The sequence below is a fragment of the Elephas maximus genome, chromosome 14 (genome assembly GCF_024166365.1).
Source record: "Elephas maximus indicus isolate mEleMax1 chromosome 14, mEleMax1 primary haplotype, whole genome shotgun sequence".
NCBI lineage: Eukaryota > Metazoa > Chordata > Mammalia > Proboscidea > Elephantidae > Elephas > Elephas maximus.
Genome location: NC_064832.1, coordinates 7851083 through 7876426, shown reverse-complemented (window position 1 = coordinate 7876426; position 25344 = coordinate 7851083).

Genomic DNA, 25344 nt, shown 5'->3' with positions numbered 1-25344 from the left:
CCTGGCCAGGGTCCGCAGGTGATGTAGCTACCCCATCAGTCACTACTCTCTAGACCTTCCAGATAAACTACCAGATCTTGTCTGCCCATGGGTAACCAGTAGAGCCAGAGGCCTTCCCCCTTTGCTCTTTGGTCTCTAGGCACTCTATCAGGCATTCCAAGCTGTGAAGTGACTCAGGGGGAGAAGGAAGAGATTTCAGAGAATGAACACATCCAGAGAGAGACAGAGAGAGGCAAGAGATGCTGAGTGGGGATGCCTTGCGTAGTGATATCCTCAGGAAAGTGGGAAGGAGGTACCTGGCCTGCTCTGCCAATGCCCTGAACCAGTCCGCACCAGGGGCTCCCCTGTGCCTGCATAGGCTTTCCCAGGGTGTGCTCAAATCCTGTGGCCACTAGGTGTCATAGGTCATAACGGAGGGCCCTGCGTCATCTGCCTGGCGGGCCAGATCTCTGCCATTGGCTCCGTCTTGTCACCAGGCCCATCATAAGCTCCGCCTACTCTTCCGGTGGTGGGACTGTCTCCATGGTGATGGCAAAGGAGCCTTAGGCCAGCCTACCTGGCCTTGACATCACCTAGCTGGTCTGCTGACCCTCACTCAGACCTCTGTGTTGATAAAAATTAATGTCGGCCAGTGCCCAGGTGTCAGCATCTGGGATAAAGGATTCCGGACCTTGCCTGGGGCAGAAGGCAGCCTAGGTCAGCTGGTACCTGGAAGTCTAGTGACTCGTGACACTGCTGCCAGTGACAGACAAATGGTGACTCCCACACTCACATATCCCCTGGTGGCAGAATGATAGTGATGGGTGGAGAAACATCGCTCCGGAGCACTCGCGCAATGGGGCACCGGCCAAAGGCGAGGGCCAGTAGTGAACGTCGCGGAGCTGAATGGCGAGCCAGTGAAGGGCCCAAGGATTCCTCTTGTATGTGGGAAACATGTCATCCGGGTCCCCACGTCCATAAACCACTGGATTGCTGGGGCCCGGGATGCCAGGATTTCGGCCTTGCCTTCGCAGCCCGGCCACATAGGCAGCCTTCCTTCCACCGGAGGCGGGGATATGTAGACAGCAAAAATGTGGAAAATGGCAGTGTCTCCTCGATTTCTCTGGCATCGGCCTTTTTGAGCGGCATGCTTTTTTCCTAGTAGGATGAGGCACCGACGGAGAAAGGCAGGATTATTTGTGCAGGAAAGGTATGTGCTGAGAAGGTGACAAGGTTGAGACCAGGTTGGGATCTTTAGTCCCAGGAAGGGCCCCTGGCAGGTGTGGGTCAATGTTCTGTGCCCATCCCACTTGGCGTGGGGAGGTTTACACCATACAAAGCAGCAGCGGAATTATTCTTCCCCCAGAGGTTGCGTGTGCCCACAAGCTCCACCTGGCCAGGGTCCGCCCCTACCGTATTGCCCATGTCGATCAACAGAAGCTAAGAGCTTCCAGAGAGACTAACTGCTATTCTCTAGCCACGGGGAAGCGGTACAGCCAGAAGCCTCCCCTGTTTCGTCTCCAGGTTCCCTCTCAGGCCCCTCATAGTTGTGATGTGTCTCAGGGGTAGAGAAAAGAGATTTCTTTAAAAGGACACATACAAAGAGGGGCCATAGATGCTGAGGAAGGGCGCCTTGCCTACTGATATCCTAGCGTAAGTGGAAAAGAGGTACCTGCCTGCTGTCCCAGTATGTCGAACGTGTCCACATCAGGGGTTGCCTACTGTGAAGTTATTCCCTGTGTGCCCTCGATTTTGTGGCCAAGGACAGAAGGGGCCGTTGTGTGTCCACAGGTAAAATGGAGGGCTCTGCGGAACCGGCCGGTTAGGCTGGACCTCTCCTATTCGCTCAGAGTTTGTGACCCGTCCCCGTCAGAAGTTCCGGCCAGCCTTGCGGTGGCTGTCTCCATGGTGATTGGGAAGGAAGCCTTAGGCCCCACACTCAGCCTTCACCTGGCCCACCTGGCCTCTTTACCCTCATCTAGACCACTGTGTAGATGAAAGAAAGGTTGTCGGCCAGTGACCACGTGTCCTTCATTTCCTTTGAAGGATTAAGCTCCTTGCCTGGGCAGAAGACAGCCAAGGTCAGCCTGAGCCTAGACACCTAGTGACCTGTGACACTGCAGACAGTGATAGACGTTGATGTCCACGCTGAGGTATCCGCAGGTGGCGGATCGAGAGTGGTCGGAGGTGAAGTGTAACTAGAGATCACAGACTCACGAGGGCACGGGCCAAAGGTCGGGAAAAATAGCTGAGGTCGTGGAGCTCTAGCGGAGCCAGTCTAGGGCCGAGGCCTCCCTCCTGTACGTGGCAAAGAGGTGATCCGTAGGCCGCCATGCGCAGCCTCTGGACTGCTGGGGCCCTGGATGCCCGGATTTCGGCCTTGTCTTCGGAGAGGTGACGCACATGCAGTGTGCCACCGGAGGCTGTGGCCCAGCAGAGGGCAAAATCTTGAAAATGCGGGCTTCAGTTGACTTTGCCTGTGCTCTCCTTTGGCTGAGTGACATCCTGTGTTTCCTAGCAGGAGAAGGCATTCGTGGAGAGAGGCGGATTCCCTGTGTGCAGGCAAAGTGTGTGCTGAGATGATGAGTCGCTGGAGACCAGGGTGGACTCTTCAGGCCCAGGATAGGCCTCTGGCAGGTATGTGTCAATGTTTTCTGCCCTTCGCACTCAGCCAGGTATTTGCATAGAATGTTCCCAGCGGAATTAGTAGTCTCCGGAGAGGCTGCCACATGTCAGCAAGCTTCACCTGGCCAGGGTCCGCAGGTGATGTAGCTACCCCATGAGTCACTACTCTCTAGACCTTCCAGATAAACTACCAGATCTTGTCTGCCCATGGGTAACCAGTAGAGCCAGAGGCCTTCCCCCTTTGCTCTTTGGTCTCTAGGCACTCTATCAGGCATTCCAAGCTGTGAAGTGACTCAGGGGGAGAAGGAAGAGATTTCAGAGAATGAACACATCCAGAGAGAGACAGAGAGAGGCAAGAGATGCTGAGTGGGGATGCCTTGCGTAGTGATATCCTCAGGAAAGTGGGAAGGAGGTACCTGGCCTGCTCTGCCAATGCCCTGAACCAGTCCGCACCAGGGGCTCCCCTGTGCCTGCATAGGCTTTCCCAGGGTGTGCTCAAATCCTGTGGCCACTAGGTGTCATAGGTCATAATGGAGGGCCCTGCGTCATCTGCCTGGCGGGCCAGATCTCTGCCATTGGCTCCGTCTTGTCACCAGGCCCATCATAAGCTCCGCCTACTCTTCCGGTGGTGGGACTGTCTCCATGGTGATGGCAAAGGAGCCTTAGGCCAGCCCACCTGGCCTTGACATCACCTAGCTGGTCTGCTGACCCTCACTCAGACCTCTGTGTTGATAAAAATTAATGTCGGCCAGTGCCCAGGTGTCAGCATCTGGGATAAAGGATTCCGGACCTTGCCTGGGGCAGAAGGCAGCCTAGGTCAGCTGGTACCTGGAAGTCTAGTGACTCGTGACACTGCTGCCAGTGACAGACAAATGGTGACTCCCACACTCGCATATCCCCTGGTGGCAGAATGATAGTGATGGGTGGAGAAACATCGCTCCGGAGCACTCGCGCAATGGGGCACCGGCCAAAGGCGAGGGCCAGTAGTGAACGTCGCGGAGCTGAATGGCGAGCCAGTGAAGGGCCCAAGGATTCCTCTTGTATGTGGGAAACATGTCATCCGGGTCCCCACGTCCATAAACCACTGGATTGCTGGGGCCCGGGATGCCAGGATTTCGGCCTTGCCTTCGCAGCCCGGCCACATAGGCAGCCTTCCACCGGAGGCGGGGATATGTAGACAGCAAAAATGTGGAAAATGGCAGTGTCTCCTCGATTTCTCTGGCATCGGCCTTTTTGAGCGGCATGCTTTTTTCCTAGTAGGATGAGGCACCGACGGAGAAAGGCAGGATTATTTGTGCAGGAAAGGTATGTGCTGAGAAGGTGACAAGGTTGAGACCAGGTTGGGATCTTTAGTCCCAGGAAGGGCCCCTGGCAGGTGTGGGTCAATGTTCTGTGCCCATCCCACTTGGCGTGGGGAGGTTTACACCATACAAAGCAGCAGCGGAATTATTCTTCCCCCCGAGGTTGCGTGTGCCCACAAGCTCCACCTGGCCAGGGTCCGCCCCTACCGTATTGCCCATGTCGATCAACAGAAGCTAAGAGCTTCCAGAGAGACTAACTGCTATTCTCTCGGCACGGGGAAGCGGTACAGCCAGAAGCCTCCCCTGTTTCATTTCCAGGTTCCCTCTCAGGCCCCTCATAGTTGTGATGTGTCTCAGGGGTAGAAAAAAGAGATTTCTTTAAAAGAACACATACAAAGAGGGGCCATAGTTGCTGAGGAAGGGCGCCTTGCCTACTGATATCGTAGCGTAAGTGGAAAAGAGGTACCTGCCTGCTGTCCCAGTATGTCGAACGTGTCCACATCAGGGGTTACCTACTGTGAAGTTATTCCCTGGGTGCCCTCGATTTTGTGGCCAAGGACAGAAGGGGCCGTTGTGTGTCCACGGGTAAAATGGAGGGCTCTGCGGAACCGGCCGTTTAGGCTGGACCTCTCCTATTGGCTCAGAGTTTGTGACCCGTCCCCGTCAGAAGTTCCGGCCAGCCTTGCGGTGGCTGTCTCCATGGTGATTGGGAAGGAAGCCTTAGGCCCCGCACTCAGCCTTCACCTGGCCCACCTGGCCTCTTTACCCTCATCTAGACCGCTGTGTAGATGAAAGAAAGGTTGTCGGCCAGTGACCACGTGTCCTTCATTTCCTTTGAAGAATTAAGCTCCTTGCCTGGGCAGAAGACAGCCAAGGTCAGCCTGAGCCTAGACACCTAGTGACCTGTGACACTGCAGACAGTGATAGACGTTGATGTCGACGCTCAGGTATCCGCAGGTGGCGGATCGAGAGTGGTCGGAGGTGAAGTGTAACTAGAGATCACAGACTCACGAGGGCACGGGCCAAAGGTCGGGAAAAATAGCTGAGGTCGTGGAGCTCTAGCGGAGCCAGTCTAGGGCCGAGGCCTCCCTCCTGTACGTGGCAAAGAGGTGATCCGTAGGCCGCCATGCGCAGCCTCTGGACTGCTGGGGCCCTGGATGCCCGGATTTCGGCCTTGTCTTCGGAGAGGTGACGCACATGCAGTGTGCCACCGGAGGCTGTGGCCCAGCAGAGGGCAAAATCTTGAAAATGCGGGCTTCAGTTGACTTTGCCTGTGCTCTCCTTTGGCTGAGTGACATCCTGTGTTTCCTAGCAGGAGAAGGCATTCGTGGAGAGAGGCGGATTCCCTGTGTGCAGGCAAAGTGTGTGCTGAGATGATGAGTCGCTGGAGACCGGGGTGGACTCTTCAGACCCAGGATAGGCCTCTGGCAGGTATGTGTCAATGTTTTCTGCCCTTCGCACTCAGCCAGGTATTTGCATACAATGTTCCCAGCGGAATTAGTAGTCTCCGGAGAGGCTGCCACATGTCAGCAAGCTTCACCTGGCCAGGGTCCGCCGGTGATGTAGCTACCCCATCAGTCACTACTCTCTAGACCTTCCAGATAAACTACTAGATCTTGTCTGCCCATGGGTAACCAGTAGAGCCAGAGGCCTTCCCCCTTTGCTCTTTGGTCTCTAGGCACTCTATCAGGCATTCCAAGCTGTGAAGTGACTCAGGGGGAGAAGGAAGAGATTTCAGAGAATGAACACATCCAGAGAGAGACAGAGAGAGGCAAGAGATGCTGAGTGGGGATGCCTTGCGTAGTGATATCCTCAGGAAAGTGGGAAGGAGGTACCTGGCCTGCTCTGCCAATGCCCTGAACCAGTCCGCACCAGGGGCTCCCCTGTGCCTGCGTAGGCTTTCCCAGGGTGTGCTCAAATCCTGTGGCCACTAGGTGTCATAGGTCATAATGGAGGGCCCTGCGTCATCTGCCTGGCGGGCCAGATCTCTGCCATTGGCTCCGTCTTGTCACCAGGCCCATCATAAGCTCCGCCTACTCTTCCGGTGGTGGGACTGTCTCCAGGGTGATGGCAAAGGAGCCTTAGGCCAGCCCACCTGGCCTTGACATCACCTAGCTGGTCTGCTGACCCTCACTCAGACCTCTGTGTTGATAAAAATTAATGTCGGCCAGTGCCCAGGTGTCAGCATCTGGGATAAAGGATTCCGGACCTTGCCTGGGGCAGAAGGCAGCCTAGGTCAGCTGGTACCTGGAAGTCTAGTGACTCGTGACACTGCTGCCAGTGACAGACAAATGGTGACTCCCACACTCACATATCCCCTGGTGGCAGAATGATAGTGATGGGTGGAGAAACATCGCTCCGGAGCACTCGCGCAATGGGGCACCGGCCAAAGGCGAGGGCCAGTAGTGAACGTCGCGGAGCTGAATGGCGAGCCAGTGAAGGGCCCAAGGATTCCTCTTGTATGTGGGAAACATGTCATCCGGGTCCCCACGTCCATAAACCACTGGATTGCTGGGGCCCGGGATGCCAGGATTTCGGCCTTGCCTTCGCAGCCCGGCCACATAGGCAGCCTTCCTTCCACCGGAGGCGGGGATATGTAGACAGCAAAAATGTGGAAAATGGCAGTGTCTCCTCGATTTCTCTGGCATCGGCCTTTTTGAGCGGCATGCTTTTTTCCTAGTAGGATGAGGCACCGACGGAGAAAGGCAGGATTATTTGTGCAGGAAAGGTATGTGCTGAGAAGGTGACAAGGTTGAGACCAGGTTGGGATCTTTAGTCCCAGGAAGGGCCCCTGGCAGGTGTGGGTCAATGTTCTGTGCCCATCCCACTTGGCGTGGGGAGGTTTACACCATACAAAGCAGCAGCGGAATTATTCTTCCCCCCGAGGTTGCGTGTGCCCACAAGCTCCACCTGGCCAGGGTCCGCCCCTACCGTATTGCCCATGTCGATCAACAGAAGCTAAGAGCTTCCAGAGAGACTAACTGCTATTCTCTCGGCACGGGGAAGCGGTACAGCCAGAAGCCTCCCCTGTTTCATTTCCAGGTTCCCTCTCAGGCCCCTCATAGTTGTGATGTGTCTCAGGGGTAGAAAAAAGAGATTTCTTTAAAAGAACACATACAAAGAGGGGCCATAGATGCTGAGGAAGGGCGCCTGGCCTACTGATATCGTAGCGTAAGTGGAAAAGAGGTACCTGCCTGCTGTCCCAGTATGTCGAACGTGTCCACATCAGGGGTTACCTACTGTGAAGTTATTCCCTGGGTGCCCTCGATTTTGTGGCCAAGGACAGAAGGGGCCGTTGTGTGTCCACGGGTAAAATGGAGGGCTCTGCGGAACCGGCCGTTTAGGCTGGACCTCTCCTATTGGCTCAGAGTTTGTGACCCGTCCCCGTCAGAAGTTCCGGCCAGCCTTGCGGTGGCTGTCTCCATGGTGATTGGGAAGGAAGCCTTAGGCCCCACACTCAGCCTTCACCTGGCCCACCTGGCCTCTTTACCCTCATCTAGACCGCTGTGTAGATGAAAGAAAGGTTGTCGGCCAGTGACCACGTGTCCTTCATTTCCTTTGAAGGATTAAGCTCCTTGCCTGGGCAGAAGACAGCCAAGGTCAGCCTGAGCCTAGACACCTAGTGACCTGTGACACTGCAGACAGTGATAGACGTTGATGTCGACGCTCAGGTATCCGCAGGTGGCGGATCGAGAGTGGTCGGAGGTGAAGTGTAACTAGAGATCACAGACTCACGAGGGCACGGGCCAAAGGTCGGGAAAAATAGCTGAGGTCGTGGAGCTCTAGCGGAGCCAGTCTAGGGCCGAGGCCTCCCTCCTGTACGTGGCAAAGAGGTGATCCGTAGGCCGCCATGCGCAGCCTCTGGACTGCTGGGGCCCTGGATGCCCGGATTTCGGCCTTGTCTTCGGAGAGGTGACGCACATGCAGTGTGCCACCGGAGGCTGTGGCCCAGCAGAGGGCAAAATCTTGAAAATGCGGGCTTCAGTTGACTTTGCCTGTGCTCTCCTTTGGCTGAGTGACATCCTGTGTTTCCTAGCAGGAGAAGGCATTCGTGGAGAGAGGCGGATTCCCTGTGTGCAGGCAAAGTGTGTGCTGAGATGATGAGTCGCTGGAGACCGGGGTGGACTCTTCAGACCCAGGATAGGCCTCTGGCAGGTATGTGTCAATGTTTTCTGCCCTTCGCACTCAGCCAGGTATTTGCATACAATGTTCCCAGCGGAATTAGTAGTCTCCGGAGAGGCTGCCACATGTCAGCAAGCTTCACCTGGCCAGGGTCCGCAGGTGATGTAGCTACCCCATCAGTCACTACTCTCTAGACCTTCCAGATAAACTACCAGATCTTGTCTGCCCATGGGTAACCAGTAGAGCCAGAGGCCTTCCCCCTTTGTTCTTTGGTCTCTAGGCACTCTATCAGGCATTCCAAGCTGTGAAGTGACTCAGGGGGAGAAGGAAGAGATTTCAGAGAATGAACACATCCAGAGAGAGACAGAGAGAGGCAAGAGATGCTGAGTGGGGATGCCTTGCGTAGTGATATCCTCAGGAAAGTGGGAAGGAGGTACCTGGCCTGCTCTGCCAATGCCCTGAACCAGTCCGCACCAGGGGCTCCCCTGTGCCTGCGTAGGCTTTCCCAGGGTGTGCTCAAATCCTGTGGCCACTAGGTGTCATAGGTCATAATGGAGGGCCCTGCGTCATCTGCCTGGCGGGCCAGATCTCTGCCATTGGCTCCGTCTTGTCACCAGGCCCATCATAAGCTCCGCCTACTCTTCCGGTGGTGGGACTGTCTCCATGGTGATGGCAAAGGAGCCTTAGGCCAGCCCACCTGGCCTTGACATCACCTAGCTGGTCTGCTGACCCTCACTCAGACCTCTGTGTTGATAAAAATTAATGTCGGCCAGTGCCCAGGTGTCAGCATCTGGGATAAAGGATTCCGGACCTTGCCTGGGGCAGAAGGCAGCCTAGGTCAGCTGGTACCTGGAAGTCTAGTGACTCGTGACACTGCTGCCAGTGACAGACAAATGGTGACTCCCACACTCGCATATCCCCTGGTGGCAGAATGATAGTGATGGGTGGAGAAACATCGCTCCGGAGCACTCGCGCAATGGGGCACCGGCCAAAGGCGAGGGCCAGTAGTGAACGTCGCGGAGCTGAATGGCGAGCCAGTGAAGGGCCCAAGGATTCCTCTTGTATGTGGGAAACATGTCATCCGGGTCCCCACGTCCATAAACCACTGGATTGCTGGGGCCCGGGATGCCAGGATTTCGGCCTTGCCTTCGCAGCCCGGCCACATAGGCAGCCTTCCTTCCACCGGAGGCGGGGATATGTAGACAGCAAAAATGTGGAAAATGGCAGTGTCTCCTCGATTTCTCTGGCATCGGCCTTTTTGAGCGGCATGCTTTTTTCCTAGTAGGATGAGGCACCGACGGAGAAAGGCAGGATTATTTGTGCAGGAAAGGTATGTGCTGAGAAGGTGACAAGGTTGAGACCAGGTTGGGATCTTTAGTCCCAGGAAGGGCCCCTGGCAGGTGTGGGTCAATGTTCTGTGCCCATCCCACTTGGCGTGGGGAGGTTTACACCATACAAAGCAGCAGCGGAATTATTCTTCCCCCAGAGGTTGCGTGTGCCCACAAGCTCCACCTGGCCAGGGTCCGCCCCTACCGTATTGCCCATGTCGATCAACAGAAGCTAAGAGCTTCCAGAGAGACTAACTGCTATTCTCTCGGCACGGGGAAGCGGTACAGCCAGAAGCCTCCCCTGTTTCATCTCCAGGTTCCCTCTCAGGCCCCTCATAGTTGTGATGTGTCTCAGGGGTAGAAAAAAGAGATTTCTTTAAAAGAACACATACAAAGAGGGGCCATAGATGCTGAGGAAGGGCGCCTTGCCTACTGATATCGAAGCGTAAGTGGAAAAGAGGTACCTGCCTGCTGTCCCAGTATGTCGAATGTGTCCACATCAGGGGTTACCTACTGTGAAGTTATTCCCTGGGTGCCCTCGATTTTGTGGCCAAGGACAGAAGGGGCCGTTGTGTGTCCACGGGTAAAATGGAGGGCTCTGCGGAACCGGCCGGTTAGGCTGGACCTCTCCTATTGGCTCAGAGTTTGTGACCCGTCCCCGTCAGAAGTTCCGGCCAGCCTTGCGGTGGCTGTCTCCATGGTGATTGGGAAGGAAGCCTTAGGCCCCGCACTCAGCCTTCACCTGGCCCACCTGGCCTCTTTACCCTCATCTAGACCGCTGTGTAGATGAAAGAAAGGTTGTCGGCCAGTGACCACGTGTCCTTCATTTCCTTTGAAGGATTAAGCTCCTTGCCTGGGCAGAAGACAGCCAAGGTCAGCCTGAGCCTAGACACCTAGTGACCTGTGACACTGCAGACAGTGATAGATGTTGATGTCGACGCTCAGGTATCCGCAGGTGGCGGATTGAGAGTGGTCGGAGGTGAAGTGTAACTAGAGATCACAGACTCACGAGGGCACGGGCCAAAGGTCGGGAAAAATAGCTGAGGTCGTGGAGCTCTAGCGGAGCCAGTCTAGGGCCGAGGCCTCCCTCCTGTACGTGGCAAAGAGGTGATCCGTAGGCCGCCATGCGCAGCCTCTGGACTGCTGGGGCCCTGGATGCCCGGATTTCGGCCTTGTCTTCGGAGAGGTGACGCACATGCAGTGTGCCACCGGAGGCTGTGGCCCAGCAGAGGGCAAAATCTTGAAAATGCGGGCTTCAGTTGACTTTGCCTGTGCTCTCCTTTGGCTGAGTGACATCCTGTGTTTCCTAGCAGGAGAAGGCATTCGTGGAGAGAGGCGGATTCCCTGTGTGCAGGCAAAGTGTGTGCTGAGATGATGAATCCCTGGAGACCGGGGTGGACTCTTCAGACCCAGGATAGGGCTCTGGCAGGTATGGGTCAATGTTTTCTGCCCTTCGCACTCAGCCAGGTATTTGCATACAATGTTACGAGCGGAATTAGTAGTCTCCGGAGAGGCTGCCACATGTCAGCAAGCTTCACCTGGCCAGGGTCCGCCGGTGATGTAGCTACCCCATCAGTCACTACTCTCTAGACCTTTCAGATAAACTACCAGAACTTGTCTGCCCATGGGCAACCAGTAGAGCTAGAGGCCTTCCCCCTTTGCTCTTTGGTCTCTAGGCACTCTATCAGGCACTCCAAGCTGTGAAGTGACTCAGGGGGAGAAGGAAGAGATTTCAGAGAATGAACACATCCAGAGAGAGACAGAGAGAGGCAAGAGATGCTGAGTGGGGATGCCTTGCGTAGTGATATCCTCAGGAAAGTGGGAAAGAGGTACCTGGCCTGCTCTGCCAATGCCCTGAACCAGTCCGCACCAGGGGCTCCCCTGTGCCTGCGTAGGCTTTCCCAGGGTGTGCTCAAATCCTGTGGCCACTAGGTGTCATAGGTCATAATGGAGGGCCCTGTGTCATCTGCCTGGCGGGCCAGATCTCTGCCATTGGCTCCGTCTTGTCACCAGGCCCATCATAAGCTCCGCCTACTCTTCCGGTGGTGGGACTGTCTCCATGGTGATGGCAAAGGAGCCTTAGTCCCGCCCACCTGGCCTTGACTTCACCTAGCTGGTCTGCTGACCCTCACTCAGACCTCTGTGTTGATAAAAATTAGTCTCGGCCAGTGCCCAGGTGTCAGCATCTGGGGTAAAGGATTCCGGACCTTGCCGGGGGAGAAGGCAGCCTAGGTCAGCTGGTACCTGGAAGGCTACTGACTCCTGACACTGCTGCCAGTGACAGACAAATGGTGACTCCCACACTCACATATCCCCTGGTGGCAGAATGATAGTGATGGGTGGAGAAACATCGCTCCGGAGCACTCACGCAATGGGGCACCGGCCAAAGGCCAGGGCCAGTAGTGAACGTCGCGGAGCTGAATGGCGAGCCAGTGAAGGGCCCAAGGATTCCTCTTGTATGTGGGAAACATGTCATCCGGGTCCCCACGTCCATAAACCACTGGATTGCTGGGGCCCGGGATGCCAGGATTTCGGCCTTCCCTTCGCAGCCCGGCCACATAGGCAGCCTTCCACCGGAGGCGGGGATATGTAGACAGCAAAAATGTGGAAAATGGCAGTGTCTCCTCGATTTCTCTGGCATCGGCCTTTTTGAGCGGCATGCTTTTTTCCTAGTAGGATGAGGCACCGACGGAGAAAGGCAGGATTATTTGTGCAGGAAAGGTATGTGCTGAGAAGGTGACAAGGTTGAGACCAGCTTGGGATCTTTAGTCCCAGGAAAGGCCCCTGGCAGGTGTGGGTCAATGTTCTGTGCCCATCCCACTTGGCGTGGGGAGGTTTACACCATACAAAGCAGCAGCGGAATTATTCTTCCCCCAGAGGTTGCGTGTGCCCACAAGCTCCACCTGGCCAGGGTCCACCCCTACCGTATTGCCCATGTCGATCAACAGAAGCTAAGAGCTTCCAGAGAGACTAACTGCTATTCTCTAGCCACGGGGAAGCGGTACAGCCAGAAGCCTCCCCTGTTTCGTCTCCAGGTTCCCTCTCAGGCCCCTCATAGTTGTGATGTGTCTCAGGGGTAGAGAAAAGAGATTTCTTTAAAAGGACACATACAAAGAGGGGCCATAGATGCTGAGGAAGGGCGCCTTGCCTACTGATATCGTAGCATAAGTGGAAAAGAGGTACCTGCCTGCTGTCCCAGTATGTCGAACCTGTCCACATCAGGGGTTGCCTACTGTGAAGTTATTCCCTGGGTGCCCTCGATTTTGTGGCCAAGGACAGAAGGGGCCGTTGTGTGTCCACGGGTAAAATGAAGGGCTCTGCGGAACCGGCAGGTTAGGCTGGACCTCTCCTATTGGCTCAGAGTTTGTGACCCGTCCCAGTCAGAAGTTCCGGCCAGCCTTGCGGTGGCTGTCTCCATGGTGATTGGGAAGGAAGCCTTAGGCCCCGCACTCAGCCTTCACCTGGCCCACCTGGCCTCTTTACCCTCATCTAGACCGCTGTGTAGATGAAAGAAAGGTTGTCGGCCAGTGACCACGTGTCCTTCATTTCCTTTGAAGGATTAAGCTTCTTGCCTGGGCAGAAGACAGCCAAGGTCAGCCTGAGCCTAGACACCTAGTGACCTGTGACACTGCAGACAGTGATAGATGTTGATGTCCACGCTCAGGTATCCACAGGTGGCGGATCGAGAGTGGTCGGAGGTGAAGTGTAACTAGAGATCACAGACTCACGAGGGCACGGGCCAAAGGTCGGGAAAAATAGCTGAGGTCGTGGAGCTCTAGCGGAGCCAGTCTAGGGCCGAGGCCTCCCTCCTGTACGTGGCAAAGAGGTGATCCGTAGGCCGCCATGCGCAGCCTCTGGACTGCTGGGGCCCTGGATGCCCGGATTTCGGCCTTGTCTTCGGAGAGGTGACGCACATGCAGTGTGCCACCGGAGGCTGTGGCCCAGCAGAGGGCAAAATCTTGAAAATGCGGGCTTCAGTTGACTTTGCCTGTGCTCTCCTTTGGCTGAGTGACATCCTGTGTTTCCTAGCAGGGGAAGGCATTCGTGGAGAGAGGCGGATTCCCTGTGTGCAGGCAAGGTGTGTGCTGAGATGATGAGTCGCTGGAGACCAGGGTGGACTCTTCAGACCCAGGATAGGCCTCTGGCAGGTATGTGTCAATGTTTTCTGCCCTTCGCACTCAGCCAGGTATTTGCATACAATGTTCCCAGCGGAATTAGTAGTCTCCGGAGAGGCTGCCACATGTCAGCAAGCTTCACCTGGCCAGGTTCCGCCGGTGATGTAGCTACCCCATGAGTCACTACTCTCTAGACCTTCCAGATAAACTACCAGATCTTGTCTGCCCATGGGCAACCAGTAGAGCCAGAGGCCTTCCCCCTTTGCTCTTTGGTCTCTATGCACTCTATCAGGCATTCCAAGCTGTGAAGTGACTCAGGGGGAGAAGGAAGAGATTTCAGAGAATGAACACATCCAGAGAGAGACAGAGAGAGGCAAGAGATGCTGAGTGGGGATGCCTTGCGTAGTGATATCCTCAGGAAAGTGGGAAGGAGGTACCTGGCCTGCTCTGCCAATGCCCTGAACCAGTCCGCACCAGGGGCTCCCCTGTGCCTGCGTAGGCTTTCCCAGGGTGTGCTCAAATCCTGTGGCCACTAGGTGTCATAGGTCATAATGGAGGGCCCTGCGTCATCTGCCTGGCGGGCCAGATCTCTGCCATTGGCTCCGTCTTGTCACCAGGCCCATCATAAGCTCCGCCTACTCTTCCGGTGGTGGGACTGTCTCCATGGTGATGGCAAAGGAGCCTTAGGCCAGCCTACCTGGCCTTGACTTCACCTAGCTGGTCTGCTGACCCTCACTCAGACCTCTGTGTTGATAAAAATTAATGTCGGCCAGTGCCCAGGTGTCAGCATCTGGGATAAAGTATTCCGGACCTTGCCTGGGGCAGAAGGCAGCCTAGGTCAGCTGGTACCTGGAAGTCTAGTGACTCCTGACACTGCTGCCAGTGACAGACAAATGGTGACTCCCACACTCACATATCCCCTGGTGGCAGAATGATAGTGATGGGTGGAGAAACATCGCTCCGGAGCACTCGCGCCATGGGGCACCGGCCAAAGGCCAGGGCCCCTAGTGAACGTCGCGGAGCTGAATGGCGAGCCAGTGAAGGGCCCAAGGATTCCTCTTGTATGTGGGAAACATGTCATCCGGGTCCCCACGTCCATAAACCACTGGATTGCTGGGGCCCGGGATGCCAGGATTTCGGCCTTGCCTTCGCAGCCCGGCCACATAGGCAGCCTTCCTTCCACCGGAGGCGGGGATATGTAGACAGCAAAAATGTGGAAAATGGCAGTGTCTCCTCGATTTCTCTGGCATCGGCCTTTTTGAGCGGCATGCTTTTTTCCTAGTAGGATGAGGCACCGACGGAGAAAGGCAGGATTATTTGTGCAGGAAAGGTATGTGCTGAGAAGGTGACAAGGTTGAGACCAGGTTGGGATCTTTAGTCCCAGGAAGGGCCCCTGGCAGGTGTGGGTCAATGTTCTGTGCCCATCCCACTTGGCGTGGGGAGGTTTACACCATACAAAGCAGCAGCGGAATTATTCTTCCCCCAGAGGTTGCGTGTGCCCACAAGCTCCACCTGGCCAGGGTCCGCCCCTACCGTATTGCCCATGTCGATCAACAGAAGCTAAGAGCTTCCAGAGAGACTAACTGCTATTCTCTAGCCACGGGGAAGCGGTACAGCCAGAAGCCTCCCCTGTTTCGTCTCCAGGTTCCCTCTCAGGCCCCTCATAGTTGTGATGTGTCTCAGGGGTAGAGAAAAGAGATTTCTTTAAAAGGACACATACAAAGAGGGGCCATAGATGCTGAGGAAGGGCGCCTTGCCTACTGATATCGTAGCATAAGTGGAAAAGAGGTACCTGCCTGCTATCCCAGTATGTCGAACCTGTCCTCATCAGGGGTTGCCTACTGTGAAGTTATTCCCTGGGTGCCCTCGATTTTGTGGCCAAGGACAGAAGGGGCCGTTGTGTGTCCACGGGTAAAATGGAGGGCTCTGCGGAACCGGCCGGTTAGGCTGGACCTCTCCTATTGGCTCAGAGTTTGTGACCCGTCCCCGTCAGAAGTTCCGGCCAGCCTTGCGGTGGCTGTCTCCATGGTGATTGGGATGGAAGCCTTAGGCCCCACACTCAGCCTTCACCTGGCCCACCTGGCCTCTTTACCCTCATCGAGACCACTGTGTAGATGAAAGAAAGGTTGTCGGCCAGTGACCACGTGTCCTTCATTTCCTTTGAAGGATTAAGCTCCTTGCCTGGGCAGAAGACAGCCAAGGTCAGCCTGAGCCTAGACACCTAGTGACCTGTGACACTGCAGACAGTGATAGACGTTGATGTCCACGCTCAGGTATCCGCAGGTGGCGGATCGAGAGTGGTCGGAGGTGAAGTGTAACTAGAGATCACAGACTCACGAGGGCACGGGCCAAAGGTCGGGAAAAATAGCTGAGGTCGTGGAGCTCTAGCGGAGCCAGTCTAGGGCCGAGGCCTCCCTCCTGTACGTGGCAAAGAGGTGATCCGTAGGCCGCCATGCGCAGCCTCTGGACTGCTGGGGCCCTGGATGCCCGGATTTCGGCCTTGTCTTCGGAGAGGTGACGCACATGCAGTGTGCCACCGGAGGCTGTGGCCCAGCAGAGGGCGAAATCTTGAAATGCGGGCTTCAGTTGACTTTGCCTGTGCTCTCCTTTGGCTGAGTGACATCCTGTGTTTCCTAGCAGGAGAAGGCATTCGTGGAGAGAGGCGGATTCCCTGTGTGCAGGCAAAGTGTGTGCTGAGATGATGAGTCGCTGGAGACCAGGGTGGACTCTTCAGACCCAGGATAGGCCTCTGGCAGGTATGTGTCAATGTTTTCTGCCCTTCGCACTCAGCCAGGTATTTGCATACAATGTTCCCAGCGGAATTAGTAGTCTCCGGAGAGGCTGCCACATGTCAGCAAGCTTCACCTGGCCAGGGTCCGCAGGTGATGTAGCTACCCCATCAGTCACTACTCTCTAGACCTTCCAGATAAACTACCAGATCTTGTCTGCCCATGGGTAACCAGTAGAGCCAGAGGCCTTCCCCCTTTGCTCTTTGGTCTCTAGGCACTCTATCAGGCATTCCAAGCTGTGAAGTGACTCAGGGGGAGAAGGAAGAGATTTCAGAGAATGAACACATCCAGAGAGAGACAGAGAGAGGCAAGAGATGCTGAGTGGGGATGCCTTGCGTAGTGATATCCTCAGGAAAGTGGGAAGGAGGTACCTGGCCTGCTCTGCCAATGCCCTGAACCAGTCCGCACCAGGGGCTCCCCTGTGCCTGCATAGGCTTTCCCAGGGTGTGCTCAAATCCTGTGGCCACTAGGTGTCATAGGTCATAACGGAGGGCCCTGCGTCATCTGCCTGGCGGGCCAGATCTCTGCCATTGGCTCCGTCTTGTCACCAGGCCCATCATAAGCTCCGCCTACTCTTCCGGTGGTGGGACTGTCTCCATGGTGATGGCAAAGGAGCCTTAGGCCAGCCTACCTGGCCTTGACATCACCTAGCTGGTCTGCTGACCCTCACTCAGACCTCTGTGTTGATAAAAATTAATGTCGGCCAGTGCCCAGGTGTCAGCATCTGGGATAAAGGATTCCGGACCTTGCCTGGGGCAGAAGGCAGCCTAGGTCAGCTGGTACCTGGAAGTCTAGTGACTCGTGACACTGCTGCCAGTGACAGACAAATGGTGACTCCCACACTCACATATCCCCTGGTGGCAGAATGATAGTGATGGGTGGAGAAACATCGCTCCGGAGCACTCGCGCAATGGGGCACCGGCCAAAGGCGAGGGCCAGTAGTGAACGTCGCGGAGCTGAATGGCGAGCCAGTGAAGGGCCCAAGGATTCCTCTTGTATGTGGGAAACATGTCATCCGGGTCCCCACGTCCATAAACCACTGGATTGCTGGGGCCCGGGATGCCAGGATTTCGGCCTTGCCTTCGCAGCCCGGCCACATAGGCAGCCTTCCTTCCACCGGAGGCGGGGATATGTAGACAGCAAAAATGTGGAAAATGGCAGTGTCTCCTCGATTTCTCTGGCATCGGCCTTTTTGAGCGGCATGCTTTTTTCCTAGTAGGATGAGGCACCGACGGAGAAAGGCAGGATTATTTGTGCAGGAAAGGTATGTGCTGAGAAGGTGACAAGGTTGAGACCAGGTTGGGATCTTTAGTCCCAGGAAGGGCCCCTGGCAGGTGTGGGTCAATGTTCTGTGCCCATCCCACTTGGCGTGGGGAGGTTTACACCATACAAAGCAGCAGCGGAATTATTCTTCCCCCAGAGGTTGCGTGTGCCCACAAGCTCCACCTGGCCAGGGTCCGCCCCTACCGTATTGCCCATGTCGATCAACAGAAGCTAAGAGCTTCCAGAGAGACTAACTGCTATTCTCTAGCCACGGGGAAGCGGTACAGCCAGAAGCCTCCCCTGTTTCGTCTCCAGGTTCCCTCTCAGGCCCCTCATAGTTGTGATGTGTCTCAGGGGTAGAGAAAAGAGATTTCTTTAAAAGGACACATACAAAGAGGGGCCATAGATGCTGAGGAAGGGCGCCTTGCCTACTGATATCCTAGCGTAAGTGGAAAAGAGGTACCTGCCTGCTGTCCCAGTATGTCGAACGTGTCCACATCAGGGGTTGCCTACTGTGAAGTTATTCCCTGTGTGCCCTCGATTTTGTGGCCAAGGACAGAAGGGGCCGTTGTGTGTCCACAGGTAAAATGGAGGGCTCTGCGGAACCGGCCGGTTAGGCTGGACCTCTCCTATTCGCTCAGAGTTTGTGACCCGTCCCCGTCAGAAGTTCCGGCCAGCCTTGCGGTGGCTGTCTCCATGGTGATTGGGAAGGAAGCCTTAGGCCCCACACTCAGCCTTCACCTGGCCCACCTGGCCTCTTTACCCTCATCTAGACCACTGTGTAGATGAAAGAAAGGTTGTCGGCCAGTGACCACGTGTCCTTCATTTCCTTTGAAGGATTAAGCTCCTTGCCTGGGCAGAAGACAGCCAAGGTCAGCCTGAGCCTAGACACCTAGTGACCTGTGACACTGCAGACAGTGATAGACGTTGATGTCCACGCTGAGGTATCCGCAGGTGGCGGATCGAGAGTGGTCGGAGGTGAAGTGTAACTAGAGATCACAGACTCACGAGGGCACGGGCCAAAGGTCGGGAAAAATAGCTGAGGTCGTGGAGCTCTAGCGGAGCCAGTCTAGGGCCGAGGCCTCCCTCCTGTACGTGGCAAAGAGGTGATCCGTAGGCCGCCATGCGCAGCCTCTGGACTGCTGGGGCCCTGGATGCCCGGATTTCGGCCTTGTCTTCGGAGAGGTGACGCACATGCAGTGTGCCACCGGAGGCTGTGGCCCAGCAGAGGGCAAAATCTTGAAAATGCGGGCTTCAGTTGACTTTGCCTGTGCTCTCCTTTGGCTGAGTGACATCCTGTGTTTCCTAGCAGGAGAAGGCATTCGTGGAGAGAGGCGGATTCCCTGTGTGCAGGCAAAGTGTGTGCTGAGATGATGAGTCGCTGGAGACCAGGGTGGACTCTTCAGACCCAGGATAGGCCTCTGGCAGGTATGTGTCAATGTTTTCTGCCCTTCGCACTCAGCCAGGTATTTGCATAGAATGTTCCCAGCGGAATTAGTAGTCTCCGGAGAGGCTGCCACATGTCAGCAAGCTTCACCTGGCCAGGGTCCGCAGGTGATGTAGCTACCCCATGAGTCACTACTCTCTAGACCTTCCAGATAAACTACCAGATCTTGTCTGCCCATGGGTAACCAGTAGAGCCAGAGGCCTTCCCCCTTTGCTCTTTGGTCTCTAGGCACTCTATCAGGCATTCCAAGCTGTGAAGTGACTCAGGGGGAGAAGGAAGAGATTTCAGAGAATGAACACATCCAGAGAGAGACAGAGAGAGGCAAGAGATGCTGAGTGGGGATGCCTTGCGTAGTGATATCCTCAGGAAAGTGGGAAGGAGGTACCTGGCCTGCTCTGCCAATGCCCTGAACCAGTCCGCACCAGGGGCTCCCCTGTGCCTGCATAGGCTTTCCCAGGGTGTGCTCAAATCCTGTGGCCACTAGGTGTCATAGGTCATAATGGAGGGCCCTGCGTCATCTGCCTGGCGGGCCAGATCTCTGCCATTGGCTCCGTCTTGTCACCAGGCCCATCATAAGCTCCGCCTACTCTTCCGGTGGTGGGACTGTCTCCATGGTGATGGCAAAGGAGCCTTAGGCCAGCCCACCTGGCCTTGACATCACCTAGCTGGTCTGCTGACCCTCACTCAGACCTCTGTGTTGATAAAAATTAATGTCGGCCAGTGCCCAGGTGTCAGCATCTGGGATAAAGGATTCCGGACCTTGCCTGGGGCAGAAGGCAGCCTAGGTCAGCTGGTACCTGGAAGTCTAGTGACTCGTGACACTGCTGCCAGTGACAGACAAATGGTGACTCCCACACTCGCATATCCCCTGGTGGCAGAATGATAGTGATGGGTGGAGAAACATCGCTCCGGAGCACTCGCGCAATGGGGCACCGGCCAAAGGCGAGGGCCAGTAGTGAACGTCGCGGAGCTGAATGGCGAGCCAGTGAAGGGCCCAAGGATTCCTCTTGTATGTGGGAAACATGTCATCCGGGTCCCCACGTCCATAAACCACTGGATTGCTGGGGCCCGGGATGCCAGGATTTCGGCCTTCCCTTCGCAGCCCGGCCACATAGGCAGCCTTCCTTCCACCGGAGGCGGGGATATGTAGACAGCAAAAATGTGGAAAATGGCAGTGTCTCCTCGATTTCTCTGGCATCGGCCTTTTTGAGCGGCATGCTTTTTTCCTAGTAGGATGAGGCACCGACGGAGAAAGGCAGGATTATTTGTGCAGGAAAGGTATGTGCTGAGAAGGTGACAAGGTTGAGACCAGGTTGGGATCTTTAGTCCCAGGAAGGGCCCCTGGCAGGTGTGGGTCAATGTTCTGTGCCCATCCCACATGGCGTGGGGAGGTTTACACCATACAAAGCAGCAGCGGAATTATTCTTCCCCCCGAGGTTGCGTGTGCCCACAAGCTCCACCTGGCCAGGGTCCGCCCCTACCGTATTGCCCATGTCGATCAACAGAAGCTAAGAGCTTCCAGAGAGACTAACTGCTATTCTCTCGACACGGGGAAGCGGTACAGCAAGAAGCCTCCCCTGTTTCATCTCCAGGTTCCCTCTCAGGCCCCTCATAGTTGTGATGTGTCTCAGGGGTAGAAAAAAGAGATTTCTTTAAAAGAACACATACAAAGAGGGGCCATAGATGCTGAGGAAGGGCGCCTTGCCTACTGATATCGTAGCGTAAGTGGAAAAGAGGTACCTGCCTGCTGTCCCAGTATGTCGAACGTGTCCACATCAGGGGTTACCTACTGTGAAGTTATTCCCTGGGTGCCCTCGATTTTGTGGCCAAGGACAGAAGGGGCCGTTGTGTGTCCACGGGTAAAATGGAGGGCTCTGCGGAACCGGCCGTTTAGGCTGGACCTCTCCTATTGGCTCAGAGTTTGTGACCCGTCCCCGTCAGAAGTTCCGGCCAGCCTTGCGGTGGCTGTCTCCATGGTGATTGGGAAGGAAGCCTTAGGCCCCGCACTCAGCCTTCACCTGGCCCACCTGGCCTCTTTACCCTCATCTAGACCGCTGTGTAGATGAAAGAAAGGTTGTCGGCCAGTGACCACGTGTCCTTCATTTCCTTTGAAGGATTAAGCTCCTTGCCTGGGCAGAAGACAGCCAAGGTCAGCCTGAGCCTAGACACCTAGTGACCTGTGACACTGCAGACAGTGATAGACGTTGATGTCCACGCTGAGGTATCCGCAGGTGGCGGATCGAGAGTGGTCGGAGGTGAAGTGTAACTAGAGATCACAGACTCACGAGGGCACGGGCCAAAGGTCGGGAAAAATAGCTGAGGTCGTGGAGCTCTAGCGGAGCCAGTCTAGGGCCGAGGCCTCCCTCCTGTACGTGGCAAAGAGGTGATCCGTAGGCCGCCATGCGCAGCCTCTGGACTGCTGGGGCCCTGGATGCCCGGATTTCGGCCTTGTCTTCGGAGAGGTGACGCACATGCAGTGTGCCACCGGAGGCTGTGGCCCAGCAGAGGGCAAAATCTTGAAAATGCGGGCTTCAGTTGACTTTGCCTGTGCTCTCCTTTGGCTGAGTGACATCCTGTGTTTCCTAGCAGGAGAAGGCATTCGTGGAGAGAGGCGGATTCCCTGTGTGCAGGCAAAGTGTGTGCTGAGATGATGAGTCGCTGGAGACCAGGGTGGACTCTTCAGACCCAGGATAGGCCTCTGGCAGGTATGTGTCAATGTTTTCTGCCCTTCGCACTCAGCCAGGTATTTGCATAGAATGTTCCCAGCGGAATTAGTAGTCTCCGGAGAGGCTGCCACATGTCAGCAAGCTTCACCTGGCCAGGGTCCGCCGGTGATGTAGCTACCCCATCAGTCACTACTCTCTAGACCTTCCAGATAAACTACCAGATCTTGTCTGCCCATGGGTAACCAGTAGAGCCAGAGGCCTTCCCCCTTTGCTCTTTGGTCTCTAGGCACTCTATCAGGCATTCCAAGCTGTGAAGTGACTCAGGGGGAGAAGGAAGAGATTTCAGAGAATGAACACATCCAGAGAGAGACAGAGAGAGGCAAGAGATGCTGAGTGGGGATGCCTTGCGTAGTGATATCCTCAGGAAAGTGGGAAGGAGGTACCTGGCCTGCTCTGCCAATGCCCTGAACCAGTCCGCACCAGGGGCTCCCCTGTGCCTGCGTAGGCTTTCCCAGGGTGTGCTCAAATCCTGTGGCCACTAGGTGTCATAGGTCATAACGGAGGGCCCTGCGTCATCTGCCTGGCGGGCCAGATCTCTGCCATTGGCTCCGTCTTGTCACCAGGCCCATCATAAGCTCCGCCTACTCTTCCGGTGGTGGGACTGTCTCCGTGGTGATGGCAAAGGAGCCTTAGGCCAGCCTACCTGGCCTTGACATCACCTAGCTGGTCTGCTGACCCTCACTCAGACCTCTGTGTTGATAAAAATTAATGTCGGCCAGTGCCCAGGTGTCAGCATCTGGGATAAAGGATTCCGGACCTTGCCTGGGGCAGAAGGCAGCCTAGGTCAGCTGGTACCTGGAAGTCTAGTGACTCCTGACACTGCTGCCAGTGACAGACAAATGGTGACTCCCACACTCACATATCCCCTGGTGGCAGAATGATAGTGATGGGTGGAGAAACATCGCTCCGGAGCACTCGCGCCATGGGGCACCGGCCAAAGGCCAGGGCCAGTAGTGAACGTCGCGGAGCTGAATGGCGAGCCAGTGAAGGGCCCAAGGATTCCTCTTGTATGTGGGAAACATGTCATCCGGGTCCCCACGTCCATAAACCACTGGATTGCTGGGGCCCGGGATGCCAGGATTTCGGCCTTGCCTTCGCAGCCCGGCCACATAGGCAGCCTTCCTTCCACCGGAGGCGGGGATATGTAGACAGCAAAAATGTGGAAAATGGCAGTGTCTCCTCGATTTCTCTGGCATCGGCCTTTTTGAGCGGCATGCTTTTTTCCTAGTAGGATGAGGCACCGACGGAGAAAGGCAGGATTATTTGTGCAGGAAAGGTATGTGCTGAGAAGGTGACAAGGTTGAGACCAGGTTGGGATCTTTAGTCCCAGGAAGGGCCCCTGGCAGGTGTGGGTCAATGTTCTGTGCCCATCCCACTTGGCGTGGGGAGGTTTACACCATACAAAGCAGCAGCGGAATTATTCTTCCCCCCGAGGTTGCGTGTGCCCACAAGCTCCACCTGGCCAGGGTCCGCCCCTACCGTATTGCCCATGTCGATCAACAGAAGCTAAGAGCTTCCAGAGAGACTAACTGCTATTCTCTAGCCACGGGGAAGCGGTACAGCCAGAAGCCTCCCCTGTTTCGTCTCCAGGTTCCCTCTCAGGCCCCTCATAGTTGTGATGTGTCTCAGGGGTAGAGAAAAGAGATTTCTTTAAAAGGACACATACAAAGAGGGGCCATAGATGCTGAGGAAGGGCGCCTTGCCTACTGATATCGTAGCATAAGTGGAAAAGAGGTACCTGCCTGCTGTCCCAGTATGTCGAACGTGTCCACATCAGGGGTTGCCTACTGTGAAGTTATTCCCTGTGTGCCCTCGATTCTGTGGCCAAGGACAGAAGGGGCCGTTGTGTGTCCACGGGTAAAATGGAGGGCTCTGCGGAACCGGCCGGTTAGGCTGGACCTCTCCTATTCGCTCAGAGTTTGTGACCCGTCCCCGTCAGAAGTTCCGGCCAGCCTTGCGGTGGCTGTCTCCATGGTGATTGGGAAGGAAGCCTTAGGCCCCACACTCAGCCTTCACCTGGCCCACCTGGCCTCTTTACCCTCATCTAGACCACTGTGTAGATGAAAGAAAGGTTGTCGGCCAGTGACCACGTGTCCTTCATTTCCTTTGAAGGATTAAGCTCCTTGCCTGGGCAGAAGACAGCCAAGGTCAGCCTGAGCCTAGACACCTAGTGACCTGTGACACTGCAGACAGTGATAGACGTTGATGTCCACGCTGAGGTATCCGCAGGTGGCGGATCGAGAGTGGTCGGAGGTGAAGTGTAACTAGAGATCACAGACTCACGAGGGCACGGGCCAAAGGTCGGGAAAAATAGCTGAGGTCATGGAGCTCTAGCGGAGCCAGTCTAGGGCCGAGGCCTCCCTCCTGTACGTGGCAAAGAGGTGATCCGTAGGCCGCCATGCGCAGCCTCTGGACTGCTGGGGCCCTGGATGCCCGGATTTCGGCCTTGTCTTCGGAGAGGTGACGCACATGCAGTGTGCCACCGGAGGCTGTGGCCCAGCAGAGGGCAAAATCTTGAAAATGCGGGCTTCAGTTGACTTTGCCTGTGCTCTCCTTTGGCTGAGTGACATCCTGTGTTTCCTAGCAGGAGAAGGCATTCGTGGAGAGAGGCGGATTCCCTGTGTGCAGGCAAAGTGTGTGCTGAGATGATGAGTCGCTGGAGACCAGGGTGGACTCTTCAGACCCAGGATAGGCCTCTGGCAGGTATGTGTCAATGTTTTCTGCCCTTCGCACTCAGCCAGGTATTTGCATAGAATGTTCCCAGCGGAATTAGTAGTCTCCGGAGAGGCTGCCACATGTCAGCAAGCTTCACCTGGCCAGGGTCCGCAGGTGATGTAGCTACCCCATCAGTCACTACTCTCTAGACCTTCCAGATAAACTACCAGATCTTGTCTGCCCATGGGTAACCAGTAGAGCCAGAGGCCTTCCCCCTTTGCTCTTTGGTCTCTAGGCACTCTATCAGGCATTCCAAGCTGTGAAGTGACTCAGGGGGAGGAGGAAGAGATTTCAGAGAATGAACACATCCAGAGAGAGACAGAGAGAGGCAAGAGATGATGAGTGGGGATGCCTTGCGTAGTGATATCCTCAGGAAAGTGGGAAGGAGGTACCTGGCCTGCTCTGCCAATGCCCTGAACCAGTCCGCACCAGGGGCTCCCCTGTGCCTGCGTAGGCTTTCCCAGGGTGTGCTCAAATCCTGTGGCCACTAGGTGTCATAGGTCATAATGGAGGGCCCTGCGTCATCTGCCTGGCGGGCCAGATCTCTGCCATTGGCTCCGTCTTGTCACCAGGCCCATCATAAGCTCCGCCTACTCTTCCGGTGGTGGGACTGTCTCCATGGTGATGGCAAAGGAGCCTTAGGCCAGCCCACCTGGCCTTGACATCACCTAGCTGGTCTGCTGACCCTCACTCAGACCTCTGTGTTGATAAAAATTAATGTCGGCCAGTGCCCAGGTGTCAGCATCTGGGATAAAGGATTCCGGACCTTGCCTGGGGCAGAAGGCAGCCTAGGTCAGCTGGTACCTGGAAGTCTAGTGACTCGTGACACTGCTGCCAGTGACAGACAAATGGTGACTCCCACACTCACATATCCCCTGGTGGCAGAATGATAGTGATGGGTGGAGAAACATCGCTCCGGAGCACTCGCGCAATG